This window comes from Cervus canadensis, chromosome 20 (genome assembly GCF_019320065.1).
Source record: "Cervus canadensis isolate Bull #8, Minnesota chromosome 20, ASM1932006v1, whole genome shotgun sequence".
NCBI classification, from domain to species: Eukaryota; Metazoa; Chordata; class Mammalia; order Artiodactyla; family Cervidae; genus Cervus; species Cervus canadensis.
In genome coordinates, this window is record NC_057405.1 from 9,691,751 (window position 1) to 9,706,767 (window position 15,017).

Sequence of the window (15,017 nt, forward strand, 5' to 3'; positions counted from 1 at the left end):
GTGTGGACTTGCCAGATTGAAATAGGAAGAGCATTCTACTGACAGAATCTTGTATTTGGAACACAAATAACAGGCAATACCATTTACAAAACAATGCCTTTATCATTCAAAGCACTTGCTTATATCCACTAGAGCTCTAGTAAAATATGCCAAAAATCTAAGATAAGGAAATGTTTCCAAACAATAAATGTTTTTTCTTTTTTAAGGAAAATAAAAATATTATCATGTTCAAGAAATCAAACAAGTCCTTCTGCTTAAACTTATGACTGGTTTGCAAATCTTTGCTCGGTAGAATGTTTAGAGATTTTTTTCCAGACTGGCTTATCTGGCATTATACTAATCTTCAGGGAAACTATTTAGTAATGAGTTCTATCTAAGAAGATCTAATATCATTCAGCAGTATGATGATTTGCTGATGGTTTCTTAGCAAGTACATCCAGCAATTTAAAGGAAGTCTCAATGTAAAATACAAAAGCCATCAAGACCCAGCAAAACAGGCTCAGTTAATCAGTTATTAAAATACTTGACAAAATGGGACAGTGCACAAAGATGAGGGACCCTTTCATCTGTTCAGCAGATAAGAAAGGTTGTAAGCCTGTGGCACCTCTGGAGAGTTGGCTGGGCTTTGCTGCATGTGTAGGTTCCCTGGTGGCAAGGGACCTTTTCAAGGCTGGGACCTCGATAAATGGCAGAGTCTCTGGGGCTGTACCACAGTGGTGTGTTCAGCTTGGGACTCAGTCACAAAAGCCACCTGCTAAAGACAGTGATGTTCTCTGAGACAAGTATTAGGATGTAGTTTGCTTGCTTCACCAAATATTTTTAGGACCGTTTAGGTACTGCAGAACTTTAAGATTCTGCAATTCCTCTGAGGATGCTGGGGTTTTTCAGGGCAGTTTGCTCTACTGTAAATGTTTTCAATTTTTCTCATGCCTCCTCACAGCTCTTCAGAGTGTATACTGTTTGTTCTTTCTTGTAGTTGTATCTGTTAGCGAGGGCCAAATGCCACAGTTTATTTATTTTACCCTCTTCCCTATATTTCATGGGCTCTGTTCTCTGCGTGGCTTGGCATTTCAGTGTCTACCACTCACTAAAAATATCCATTTTCTTTTTACTTGGGAAACTGTTTGCTGATATCATATTGTATTATGTAGGCCATCCACTCTTCTACATTTCTTGATTGTATACATGATCTCATAAATCTATGACTTTTTTTAATCACTCTCCCACCCCTGTGACTCTTCCTCTGACTCTGATATGTGTGATCATTCAGAAGATTCACTTCATATATCTGAGCTATTGCCACAAATAAAATATGATTTGAGCAAGGATAATGTGTATAATATTTGTGCATAATCTACTCTAGGCACAGCTATAAGTAGTTTTGGGTAGAAAGTATTTTTCAGTTCAGTTCATTTCAGTTGCTCAGTCGTGTCTGACTCTTTGCAACCCCATGAACGGCAGCATGCCAGGCCTCCCTGTCCATCACCAACTCCTGGAGTCCACCCAAACCCATGTCCATCCAGCCATCTCATCCTCTGTCATCCCCTTCTCCTCCTGCCCTCAATCTTTCCCAGCTTGAGTGTCTTCAAATGAGTCAGCTCTTCGCATCAGGTGGCCAAAGTATTGGAGCTGCAGCTTCAAAATCAGTCCTACCAATGAACACCCAGGACTGATGTCCTTTAGGATGGACTGGTTGGATCCCCTTGCAGTCCAAGGGACTTTGAAGAGTCTTCTCCAACACCACAGTTCAAAAGCATCAATTCTTCGGTGCTCAGCTTTCTTTATACTCGAAATCTCACATCCATACATGACCACTGGAAAAACCATAGCCTTGATTAGATGGACCTTTGTTGACAAAGTGATGTCTCTGCTTTTTAATATGCTGTCTAGGTTGGTCATAACTTTCCTTCCAAGGAGTAAGCATCTTTTAATTTCATGGCTGCAATCACCCATATGCAGTGATTTTGGAGCCCAGAAAAATAAAGTCAGCCACTGTTTCCTCTGTTTCCCCATCTATTTGCCACGAAGTGATGGGACCGGATGCCATGATCTTAGTTTTCTGAATGTTGAGCTTTAAGCCAACTTTTTCACTCTCTTCTTTCACTTTCATCAAGAGGCCCTTTAGTTCTTCTTCACTTTCTGCCATAAGGGTGGTGTCATCTGCATATCTGAGGTTATTGATATTTCTCCTGGCAATCTTGGTTCCAATTTATGCTTCCTCCAGCCCAGCGTAAGCCCACGTCCAAGGTAAGAGATACCCAAGTAAGATGGTAGGCACTGAGAGAGGGCATCAGAGGGCAGCAGACTGAAACCACAATCACAGACAACTAGGCAATCTGATCACAGGACCACAGCCTTGTCTAACTCAGTGAAACTAAGCCATGCCATGTGGGGCCACCCAAGATGGTCAGGTCATGGTGGAGAGGTTTGACAGTATGTGGTCCACTGGAGAAGGGAATGGCAAACCACTTCAGTATTCTTGCCTTGAGAACCCCATGAACAGCATGAAAGTATTTTTAGAAGCTTGCAAACATGATTGCCCTTAGAAATAAAGATGTATTGCTTAAAACTTCCAGAAGATGCCAATACTTCTTATCATTACTGTTTCTTATCTCTAAATGTGATCCAATGATATTTACCAATGGATAGAAATAATCATTAGAATGATTCACAGTAATAGATGTCCTAGTCTAATCCTGGAGAATGCTTCAGTTTTCTCATAATCAGTGCTTCTCAAACTTTAACTTGCATTCATATCAAATCACCTGAGTGTTTTGCTAAAGATGAAAATTCTGATTCAATACATTTGGAGAGTTTGGATTTCTAACAAGCCACATAGCAAAGTGGGCTTCCCTAGTGGCATGGCAGGTAAAGAATCCTTCTGCAATTCAGGAGACACAGGAGACATAGGTTTAATCCCTGGGTTGGTACAATCCCCTAGAGGAGGAAAATGGCAACCCATTCCAGTATTCTTGCCTGAAAAATGCCATGGACAGAGAAGCTTGATGGGCTACAGTCCAGAGGGTTGCAGAGAATCGGACATAACTGAGCAACTATGCATGCACCAGAGCAATGCGATGCTGCTGATCCAAAGACCATTTTTTGAGTAGCGAGAGAATAGAACTCTACTATACAGAACAGCCACGTGTGGCTATTTATGGTGCTATTCAGATCAACTACATTCTTACTGATTTTTTACTTGCTTAATCTATCAATTACTGAAACAAAGATATTCAAGTCCCCCAAAATAAACATGTGTTGGTTTATTTCTCCCAGTACGATTTCTTGGTGAATTGACTGCTTTATTATCCCAGCGTTAGTCACTCAGTCATGTCCAACTCTTCGTGACCCCATAGATTGTAGCCCACCAGGCTCCTCCATCCATAGCATTTTCAAGGCAAGAATACTGGAGTGGGTTGCCATTTCCTTCTCCAGAGGATCTTTCCAACCCAGGGATCGAACCCAGGTCTTATTGTAGGCAGACTCTTTACCATCTGAACTACTAGGGAAGCCCTTTATCATTTATCATCTATATTTAGGGAAGTCATTTATCATCACTAGGGAAGTTTATCATTGCATAACATATATCTTTATCCATAATAACATGAAGTACTGTGTTTGAGGTTAAGATAACTACTTCAGTGTTCTTTTAATTATTGTTAGCTTGGCATATCTTTCTGCGTTCCTCTACTTTTAAGCTGAGTCTTTATATTTAAAGTAGGATTTTTGTAAGCAACATAATATAGAGTCTCGTTTTTTCAACTGGTGCATTTAGATCATTCACATTTGAGGTGATTATTGATATAACTGGGTAAACATCTACTGCACTTGCTACAGTTTTCTATTCATTGCGTTTGCCCTTTGTTTCTTTTTCCATCTCTTCTTTTTCTGCTTTTCTTGGATTTTAATTGGACATGACTTTATTTTGTCTCTTTTCTTAGCATATCAATTTTACTTCTTTAGAAAACAATTTAGTAGTTGTCCTAGAGTTCGCACTATACATTTTTAATAATATAAATCAATTTTCAAATAGCACTATACCAGTTCATGTGCAGTGAAGATCACTTATAAGAGCACTACCAAGTCCTCCCTCCTGTCCATCATGACACAATTGTCATTAATTTTACTTACCCACATGCTAAGATCACCCAATATATTTTTACTATTCTTACTTTAAACAGTTATCTTTTAGCTTAAGAATAATAAAAATAAAAAATTGTGTTTTACTTTCATTTTTTCCTTCTTCAGCACTCTTCCTTTCCTTATGTAGGTATAAGTTTCCAACATAATCATTTTTTATAATCTTGAAAGCACTCTTCACATATCTTGAAGGGCAGGTCTACTGGCAAAGAATTCCCTTAGTTTTAGTTTGTCTGAGAAAATCTTTATGTCTTTATCACTTTTTAAAAAATAATTTCTCAGGAATTAGAATTCTAGGATGGTGAGGTGGTTTCTTTTTTTCTTTTTTAGTACTAAATATTTCACTTCTTTCGATTCATGCTTATCAGGTTTTTGGTATAAAGTGCACTCTAATTATTATCTTTGCTTTTTTAATAGGTAAGCTATTTTTTAACCGCTCTGGCTTCACTCAGCGTATTTATCCCTGTCTTTGGTGTGAAGTTTCACGTCCGTCTGGCTTGGAGTTGACTGTCTGGTGATTGCTAGAGCTGTAGGGATTTGTCCTCTGCTATAGCGCCAGCGTGCTCACGTTCTGCACGTGCCCTGGTTGTGCCTCCTCTTCTGTCTTTGTCTTTGTTTCTCTTAGAGTTCCCTCAGAGCTATTGCTAGACGGATCCTGCCTCCTGCAGCACTTTCAGCTGCAATCCACTGATTTTATACCTTCAGTCCTGTTGGCATGCGGGTAAGCTGTAGCTCTAGGGATGGGATAGCCCTTCAAAAGGGCCTGAATTGGTTAGGGGTTTCTGTACTCTTGCCTTGATAAGACAGTAGATATAGGAGCAAATCTGGGAGAAGTTCTCAGCTGTGGAGGGATTCTGCCATGAGCTGCCAGTAGCCAACAGGCCCAGCAACAAGGGAAGTAAGTGAATGCCAAGGTCACTAGAGGTGGATGCTGAGTGATATCCCAGTGTTCACTACAGTGACCCACGGAGTGCTGAATAAGGATATTTTAAACTGCTGTATTGTGCTAGTGAATAACTGATCTGCCAAGGGGCAGTTTAGTATTATTGCCCATGGAAATTCTGATGAACATGTAGCAAGTATAATTATGTCCATTCGAATTTCAAATTAAGCTGTGCTGATGGTTTCAGTTGCATTTTAAATTCATCCCCAGTTAAGTATAGTAAAATAATGCCATTATCATGGAGGATAGAGTTCTTTGAGGATTCAATGAAACAGTCTAAATAAAATACTCAGCAGAATATAGGCGCATAGTAAGTACTTAATAAATGCAAGCTCAGTAAAGCTAAATAAAGAGCAAAATTATAGCTCATAGAAAGTCACTGGTTTTTTCTACTATTGCTAAGTGTGTGTGTGTATGTGAGTGTGTAAGAGACAGAGATAGAAATTTGGTTTCGTTTTTGTTTATGATTTTGTTTTGCTCTGGTTTGTTTCTTTCTAATCAAGGTTAGAATTAGACTTATTTCTTGGGGAGAATTTCTATTTATTGAAGAGATACACAATCATTTTATACATCTGATTTTTCTTGTTAGATTTTTTAAATGAAGAAATATTCTAAAATGGGTAGGCATTGTAAATAAAACTTTATTTCTCTCGTGTTCAAATTTAATGGTGTATATTTACAACTTTTTTTTCATTTGCTCTTCAAAATGTTTATGATTTTGACTGATTTGAAAAAATTTATATTAAAGTTTTCATTGTGTTGAGACAGAGAAATGAATTTCTTATGGTGAAGGTTAATGAAAGATTCCTTCTTTCTGACAGCCATATAAATATGGGATAAAGTCGAGTGAGTGATTTTTTTCATTAGCTTTTGAAAAGGCTCTTTGTTTCCACATGTATTTATAAAACAAGTAATTCTGACTTAATGAAAGAAAACCAACCCCGAAAACAAATAGGACTCATTTGCAGTTCCAATTAAACTAGATACTGAAAAATGTTTTCATTTTGATGTGTTTTGAAATGTCTAATGGAATTACAAATAAAATATTTCATAGAACATATGGGCCTATATCATATCCTAAGAAACTCAACTTCACCCTGCCATTTTAAGATTTATCTTACTTATAAGTCAGTGATGTGGAATAATACAGGAAAATTGAATTTCCACACAAATCTCATGGAGATGCTAAATTTCATGGGAATGGAGTATAAGTAGTTGGTGATGTCCTCAGTAGGTCAAACTCATGCTGTGATCCATGACAATTAAATGCTTTATTCGATAAATGCAGAAACGTAAAATTACATTTTGCAAAAATTTTAAATAGGTTATAAATACAATTTAATGTTAATAAATCTTAATATTTATTAAGGGATTTATATCAACCATAAACTGAAAATAGACCACATTAATATATGAGTCATGAACTACATTGTATTGAAATTGTCTCTTTTTTGTTAAATACAAAGAATAGCCAATGAACTAGTTAAAAACAGTTAAACTAGAACCAAATCTCTCTCTGTCTCTCTCTCTCCACACAAACACACACTGATGAGTAGGAATAAAACAAGAAAATAATATTACTGTCAGAATCCTTGCCTCACAGGTTGAAGATAATGGTGCTCCTATGGTTTCTGTTGTAAATTAATAAAATTCATGAAGTATGTAATAATGACAAACAATCTTGGGATTAGAAGGAAATATACTTTTCTAGGTCTCCATTCAGGCCACACATTTGAAACCCTAGAGAATGGGGCATTGGGGGCTTGTGCTCTGAGTCAATTAGAAATTCAAAGAAAATCCCAGTTACCTATAAAACCCTCTCACTTGCTCTAAGCTACTTGCTGCTTTAATTTAGGGCACAAATCAATTGTCTACTGTTTTAAGGGCAATACATGGTTAATTCCTCTTCCTTTATTTTTTTCTCTTTCTTTTCCTATAATCCCACTGTTTTACTTCCAGTTCTCCTGAAGAGCCTGAGACAAAGACTTGATTGTCAACAATTGTGAGGAGCATCTGAGCTTAAGGAACAGGAAAGGAGATGAAAAAGGAAAAATGCAAAAGTTGATTCTAGGGCGTATTACCAATTTGGCCACCAAACAAGTGACCATTCCTCAGCCTATGACACATTCACAGAAGTTTTATGAAATGTCAGAGCTGTTTGCTTTGGGATTGAAAGGCAAAAGCCTTTCAATCTGTCCATTCCCATCACTTTTTGGACAGGCTGACTCCTCAGATATTAAGTGTCCAGCTTTTCTGAATGCTTTGCAAGATACCAAGAATATCCCGCACTCAACATGTTAAAGAAGTCTCTGAGCAGTAATTGGTAGCTATGTGACCCAAGGAAAGAAACTGTTGGGTTGCATCTTCCAGAGCCAATGGAGGGGTGCATGGAGATGCTCGCCTCACTGCAGCAGAGGTTGAGTTGCAGGTGGGGCTCGGAGCATGGTGAAGTACGGAACTAGAGCTGTCTGTGACACACATCTTCCCCGTGCAGTCTAGACTCTCTTCAGCTCCTTGGCAGGGGCCCCCAAACACGTCATTATGTCATTCTCTGTATACCACTGGGACCTTAACTCAAATGTTATTGCTGTTGATCTTCAGTTACTTAACTTGTGTCCAAATCTTTGTGACCCCCTAGACTGAAGCACGTCAGGCTCCTCTGTCCTCCACCATCTCCCGGAGTCTGCTCAAACTCATGTCCATAGTGTCACTAATGCATCTAACTATCTTATCGTCTGCTGCTCCCTTCTCCTCCTGCCATCAATCTTTTCTAGCATCAGAGCCTTTCCAATGGATTGTTTCCTCACATCAGGTGTCCAAAGTTTTGGAGCTTCACCTTAAGCATGAGTACTTCCAGTGAATACTCAAGGTTGATGGCCTTTAAGATTGACTGATTTGATCTCCTTACTATCCAATGGGTTCTCAAGAGTCTTCTCCAGCACCACAGTTTGAAATCATCAGTTCTTTGGTGCTTAGCTTTCTTTATAGCCCAACTCACATCTGTACATGACTACTGGGAAAAACCACAGCTTTTACTATACAGATATTGTTAGCAAAGTGATGTCTCTGCTTTTTAATACACTGTATAGGTTTGTATAACTTTCCTTCTAGGAGTGAGAATCTTTTAATTGCATGGTTGCAGTCACTGTCCTCAGTGACTTTGGCACCTAAGAACATAAAATCTGTCACTGTTTCCACTTTTTCCCCTTCTATTTGCCATTAAGTGATTGGACCAGATACCATGATCTTTGTTTTTTAAAGGTTGAATTTCAAGCCAACTTTTTCACTCTTCTCTTTCATGCTCATCAAGAAGCTCTTTAGTTTCTCTTCAATTTCTGCTATTAAAGTGGCATTATCTGAATGTAATTCAGATGACCATTATATCTACTATTGTGGACAAGATCCCTTAGAAGAAATGAAGTAGCCCTCATAGTCAACAAAAGAGTCTGAAATGCAGTAGTTGGATGCAATCTCAAAAACGACAGAATGATCTCTATTCATTTCCAAGGCAAACCATTCAATATCACAGCAATCCAAGTCTATGCCCCAACCAGTAATGCCAAAGAAGCTGAAGTTGAAAGGTTCTATGATGACATACAAGACCTTCTAGAACTAATACTGGAAAAAAAAATGTCCTTTTCATCATGGGGGGTGGGAATGCAAAAGTAGAAAGTCAAGAGATACCTAGAGGAATAGGCAACTTTGGCCTTGGAGTACAAAATGAAGCAGGGCAAAGGCAAACATAGTTTTCCCAAGAGAACGCACTGGTCATATCAAACACACTCTTCCAACAACAAAAGAGAAGACTCTACACATGGGTTTCAACAGATGGTCAGTACTGAAGTCAGCTTGATTATATTCTTTGCAGCTGAAGATGGAGAAGTTCTATACAATCAGAAAAAACAAGACCGGGAGCTGACTGTGGCTCAGATCATGAACTCCTTGTTGCCAAATTCAGACTTAATTGAAAAAAGTAGGAAAAACCACTAGACCATTCAGGTATGACCTAAATCAAATCCCATATGATTACAGTGGAAGTGACAAAATATATTCAAGGAATTAGATCTGACAGAGTGCCTGAAGAACTATGGACAGAGGTTCCTGACATTGTACAGGAGGTAGTGATCAAGACCATCCCCAAGAAAAAGAACTGCAAAAAAGCAAAATGGCTGTCTGAGGAGGCCTTACAAATAGCTGAGAAAAGAAGAGAAGCTAAAGGCAAAGAAGAAAAGGAAAGATATATGCATTTGAATGCAGAGTTCCAAAGTATAACAAGGAGAGATAAGAAAGCCTTCCTCAGTGATCAATGCAAAGAAATAGATGAAAACAAGAGAACGGGAAAGACTAGAGATCTCTTCAAGAAAATTAGAGATACCAAGGGAACATTTAATGCAAAGATGGGCATAATAAAGGACAGAAACAGTATGGACCTAACAGAAGCAGTAGATGTTAAGAAAAGGTGGCAAGTATACACATGAGAACTATAATCTTAATGACCCAGATAACCATGATGGTGTGATCATTCAACTAGAGCCAGACATACTGGAGTGTGAAGTCAAGTGGGCCTTAGGAAAGCATCACTATGAACAAAGCTCATGGAGGTGATGGAATTCCAGCTGAACTATTTCAAGTCCTAAAATATGATTCTCTTAAAGGGCAGCACTTAATATGCCAGCAAGTTTGGAAAATTCAGCAATGGTCATAGAATTAGAAAATTTCAGTTTTCATTCCAATCCCAAAGAAAGACAAAGCCAAAGAATATTCAAACTACTGTACAAGTGCACTCATCTCACACGCTAGCAAAGTAATGCTCAAAATTCTCCAAGTGAGACTTCAACAGTATGTGAACTGAGAACTTTCAGATGTTCAAGCTTGATTTAGAAAAGGCAGAGGAACCAAAGATCAAACTGCCAACGTCTATTAGATCATAGAAAAAGCAAGAGAGTTCCAGAAAAACATCCTCTTCTGCTTTACTGACTATGCCAAAACCTTTGAGTGTGTGTCACAACACACACTGGAAAATTCTTAAAGAGATGGAAATACCAGACCACTGACCTGCCTCCTGAGAAATCTGTATACAGGTCAGTAAGCAACAGTTAGAACTGGACATGGAACAATGGACTGGTTCCAAATTGGGAAAGGAGTAGTTCAAGGATGTATATTGTCACCCTGCTTAATTAACTTATATGCAGAGTACATCTTGCGAAATGCCAGGTTAGATGAAACACAAGCTGGAATCAAGATTGCTGGAAGAAATATCAAAACCTCAGAAATACAAATGCCATCCTGTTTTTGTGTTTCTGCCTGATTGCAGAAAGCAAAGAGGAACTGAAGAGCATCTTGATGAAAGTGAAATAAGAGAGTGAAAAAAGCTGGCTTAAAACTCAACTTTCAAAAAATAAAGATCATGGCATCTGATACCATCACTTCATGGCAAATAGATGGGAAAACAATGTAAACAGTGACTGAATTTATTTTCTTGGGCCCCAAAATCACTGCACGTGGTGACTGCAGCCATGAAATTAAAAGACACTTGCTCCTTGGAAGGAAAGCTATGACCAACCTAGATAGCATATTAAAAAACAGAGACATTATTTTGCCTGCAAAGATTCCTCTAGTCAAAGCTATTGTTTTTCCAGTAGTCATGTATGGATGTGAGAGTTGGAGTATAAAGAAAGCTGAGCACCAAAGAATTGATGCTTTCAACTGTGGTGTTGGGAAAGACTCTTGAGAGTCCCCACTGCAAAGAGATCCAACCAGTCAATCCTAAAGGAAATAAGTCCTGAATATTCATTGTAAGGGCTGGTGTTGAAGCTGAAGCTCGAATACTTTGGTCACCTGATGTGAAGATCTGACTCATTGGAAAAGACTCTGATGCTGGGAAAGATTGAAGGAAGGAGGAGAAGGGGACGACAGAGGATGAGATGGTTGGATGGCATCAAAGACTCGAAGGACATGGGTTTGAGCAAGCTCCAGAGTTGGTGATGGACAGGGAGGCCTATCGTGCTGCAGTCCATAGGGTTGTAAAGAGTTGGACATGACTGAGCGACTGCACTGAACTGATCTGCATATCTGAAGTTGCTGATATTTCTCCCAGGAATCTTGATTCCAACTTGTGATTCTTCCACCTGTCATTTGGCATGATTTGTGTTTGTACATGCTAAGTCGCTTCAGTCATGTCCAACTCTGTGTGACTCTGTGGACTGCAGCCAGCCAGGCTCCTCTGTCAGTGGGGATTCTCCAGGTAAGAACACTTGAGTGGGTTGCCATGACCTCCTCCAGGGCTTCTTACTGAACCAGGAATCAAACCTGCCTCTTTTGTGTCCCTTGCATTGGTAGCTGGGTTTTTTTAGCATGAGTGCCACTCGGGAAGCCCATGATGTACTCTACATAAAAGTTAAATAAGCATGGTGACAATATACAGCCTTGTCATACTCCTTTCCCACTTTGGAACCAGTGTTGTGTTCCAAAATAATCTCTAGTGAGATTTCTCATTCTCAAACCTCAAGTCCAGGTGAGGTTCCATGTCTAGTCCTAACTGATGCTTCTTGACACACAGGTTGCTCAGGAGACAGGTAAGGTGGTCTGGTACTGGCATCTCTAAGAATTTTCCACCGTTTGTTGTGATCCACACAGTCAAAGACCTTAACATTATCAATGAAGATGAAGTAGATGTTTTCTGGAGCTCCCTTGCTCTCTCCGTAATCCAGTGAATGTTGGCAGTTTGACCTCTGGTTCCTCTGCCTCTCTGAAATCCAGCTTGTACATCTGGAAGTTCTCAGTTCATGTACTACTGAAACCTAGCTTGAAGAATTTTGAGGACAACCTTACTAGCATGTGAAGTGAGCACAACTGTACAATGGTTTGACCATTCTTTGGCATTGCCTTCTTTGAGACTGGAATGAAAACTGACCTTTTCCAGTCCTGTGGCCACAGCTGAGTTTTCCAAATTTTCTGGCATGTTGAGAGTAGCATATTTATCTCAGATGTATGACAGTTATTTTCTGGAATCAGATAAAAACAAAATACAGATATCTTTTACATTAAAAACTTTAAAGACCTACACACACCTTTTAAGAGAGTCCATACAGCAAAATTTTGAATCCCTATACCTTATTCAGGGGCTCCTATCAACTCAATGAATGCCTATTCTTGGTTTTTCCCCTGTTTATCCCAACCTGTAATTTAGACAAGTGACCTAAAGCACTATCCTGAGATCCTCTCCTAAAACACCTAGTAGGATAAATAATATTTTTTAATACTTGATACTATTTTTGTTTGACTATTATTTGATGATTCTAAAGATTAAAAAAAAAATCTCCTCAATCATCAGTGGGAACTAACTAGAATGAAAGTTTTACATTAATGTCTTTCTTAGGGGCACTGTCATTTGCTATCATACACATTTTTTATGCATTTTGTTCCTGCCAAGATGCTTGTTCAAGATTGAATATGGATCTGGATACAATTTCAAATAATTGTTTGGTTTCTGTACTTAGAAAATAGCACTACATCACTGAGGCATGTTCAGTTTATTAACTATGAAACCCCTGTAATCTTTGCAGGGGTTGTAACCTTTGTAATCATCTTTCTTGAAGGTTAGAGCCTCTAATGTAAGTTTCTGCATAAAACTACCAATGTTTAGGGATTGCTGCCAAAAACTGACAATAAAGGAAAGAAGATCCTATTGAAAAACACTAGAAAATCATTGAAAGTTTAAGGCTGAGAACTGACAACAGCAGTTAAGAAGCAAATTTAAGTCCTTACACCAAGGCTTAAGTCTCTAGAATGCACTGGAAAATATGCTCAATCTGAGTAGCTTCAACTACTATACTCTTACATGCAAGGTACTGCACTTATTATCCCCAGACGCATTCCTTCTTCTTTTTATAAAACTGTTTTAGAGGTAGAAAATCTAATGAGTAAATCAGAATTCCAGGATTAAATGGCAAATCCTGGTAGATCTTAAACAAGTCTCAGGATTCTTAATCTGTTTATGTCATATGTTGTAAGGATTATCACTGTGAGGACAAAATAAGTAAAGAGACACAATTCTCATTCTTGAAGAGATGATTATATACCCTGAGGACATCAGAGAGCCACGCAGAAGCATTTATTTTTGCATTGGTTTATTTAGCATTGGTTTTCCAGTACCACTGAAAGATACTTAAAAATTTTTAAGAGAGACAAAATAGATGGTTTTATGAATTGGGAAAAGTATTTGTAGAAAATGAGAGGTTTGAATTTGGACTGGTAGAGAGGGGCAGGAAATGTATTTGTTGTGGAGAAGAATACAGTTCCACAAGGCACACAGCATTCTGCCCAGTTGCAATGGTGTTTTCTATTTCCTTTAGTTCTTCTCTGCTGCTTTTTTTCAGATCACTGAAGAGCTGGCCCCTACTCTTCTAATATGTCTGCCCTTAAATATCTCTATATCATTTTATTTGTGTAGGCACCAGTCACTCTCTAGTGGTATATTTTATTTTCTCCAAATAACTTGCCTTAACTGATACTGTCTTGTTTACTTGTCTTTATTGTATTGTCTATCATTCCCTACTAAAGTGTTAGCAATGTGAAAGAAGAGGACTTTATCTTCTTTATTTGCTGTATCTACAGCAGCTTGAATAGAGCTCAACATGACCTTGGTAACAAATCATATGTATTGAATTCATTGATGAGTCTACTACATATAACCACATTAACTTGATGGGAGGTAGGACTTGAGTGTGTCCTTTTCTCAAAGTCTCTGTTCACTAGAGATTTTCTTGACTATGTTCTTGCTTCATTTAAAGTCTATGCATTAAAACAAAGCAAAAATTAATGAATATTTATTAAATAAAAATATTTTTGCATCTCTCTCACAAAGGTATGCATTTGGCAGGATAGAACACCTGGTCTTTTATGTTTACAATATGATCATTTAACATGTATTACAAACATTTAAAAGAAAAATCCTACCGATTTTCTTTTGTTTTTTTCCTACTACTATTTCAGGAGATCTGCTATCATTTTATAGCATTACTAAGAATTTTAAGTCTTTAAATAAAAATGATTACCACATTGTTGTCATTAAAAAATTTTTAATCCATTTGCCTAACGAAGTAGTTAATAATTTGTGTTGACCATTGATTCTTCTTTTCTAAAGAGAAATGTAGAATTTTATCCTCTGAATACAGATAAGATTAATACAAGTATTTAATAGGACTTCTAAAATGAGGAATTTTTGGTTGAGACAGGAAATATGGAATCCCGTGATCTAATAAATCTCTTGGAATTTATAGACTTGTACTTGTCCCGCTCTTAAAATGCACAATCACAGTAGAGATTGAAGTATAAAAGATATGATTGGGTGGATGCAAACTTTCACCACTGTCTGAAACATATCAACTTAAAAAACAAAACAAAACACAGTGTGAGAGCCATAAGATCAGGTTTATATGGGCTTTACTGAGGACTATAGTTTAGAAGACAGCCCAGAATTACTTGGGGGTGGGGGTGGGAGGTCACTGTGTATCTGGCTTTGGCGGAGGAGGTATGTATAATCAAGGACACACATTGGTATAAGGTTGCTGCTAGTCACAGGACTGTTGCTGTTAGTTCCAAAAAGCAGATGTCTCCATTAATGATTTTAGTGCTTTTCTGGGTATGAGAAAATGCAAGAATTGGGTTCATAAAATTTTTTCCTGAAAATATCTGTCTGAAAGCCTGTTCTGCCAGTTTTTCCTAGAATGCAGAGGGCCTCATTCCTGATCATCACTCTGAACTCCTGTCAAGATGTATTAAAGATTAGGAACTGCACTGGCTAGTGACTTCATTCTTAAAGAACCAGATGGCAAGTGACATTCTTTAGTTGGCACTGCCATCTCATGGTCGTAAGTTCAACCATGATTTGGGAGAAATTTCATGATCAGTTTGTCCCACAGTGCTAGGAATG

The 15,017-nt window shown here is 38.1% G+C and overlaps 1 protein-coding gene across 2 annotated transcripts in view; it reads left to right on the forward strand.

Moving 5' to 3' along the window:
* Window positions 1-15,017, forward strand: part of FUT9 (fucosyltransferase 9) — a 107,837-nt gene that overhangs the window by 46,851 nt on the left and 45,969 nt on the right. The window contains exon 1 of one of the 2 annotated variants that reach the window (XM_043439664.1): window positions 4,766-4,861. The exons of the other annotated variant lie outside the window; for it this stretch is intronic. The gene's annotated coding sequence lies outside the window, so the exon portion shown is untranslated. Of the gene's footprint in view, window positions 1-4,765; window positions 4,862-15,017 lie in introns of those variants that run through there. 2 annotated transcript variants of the gene reach the window in all.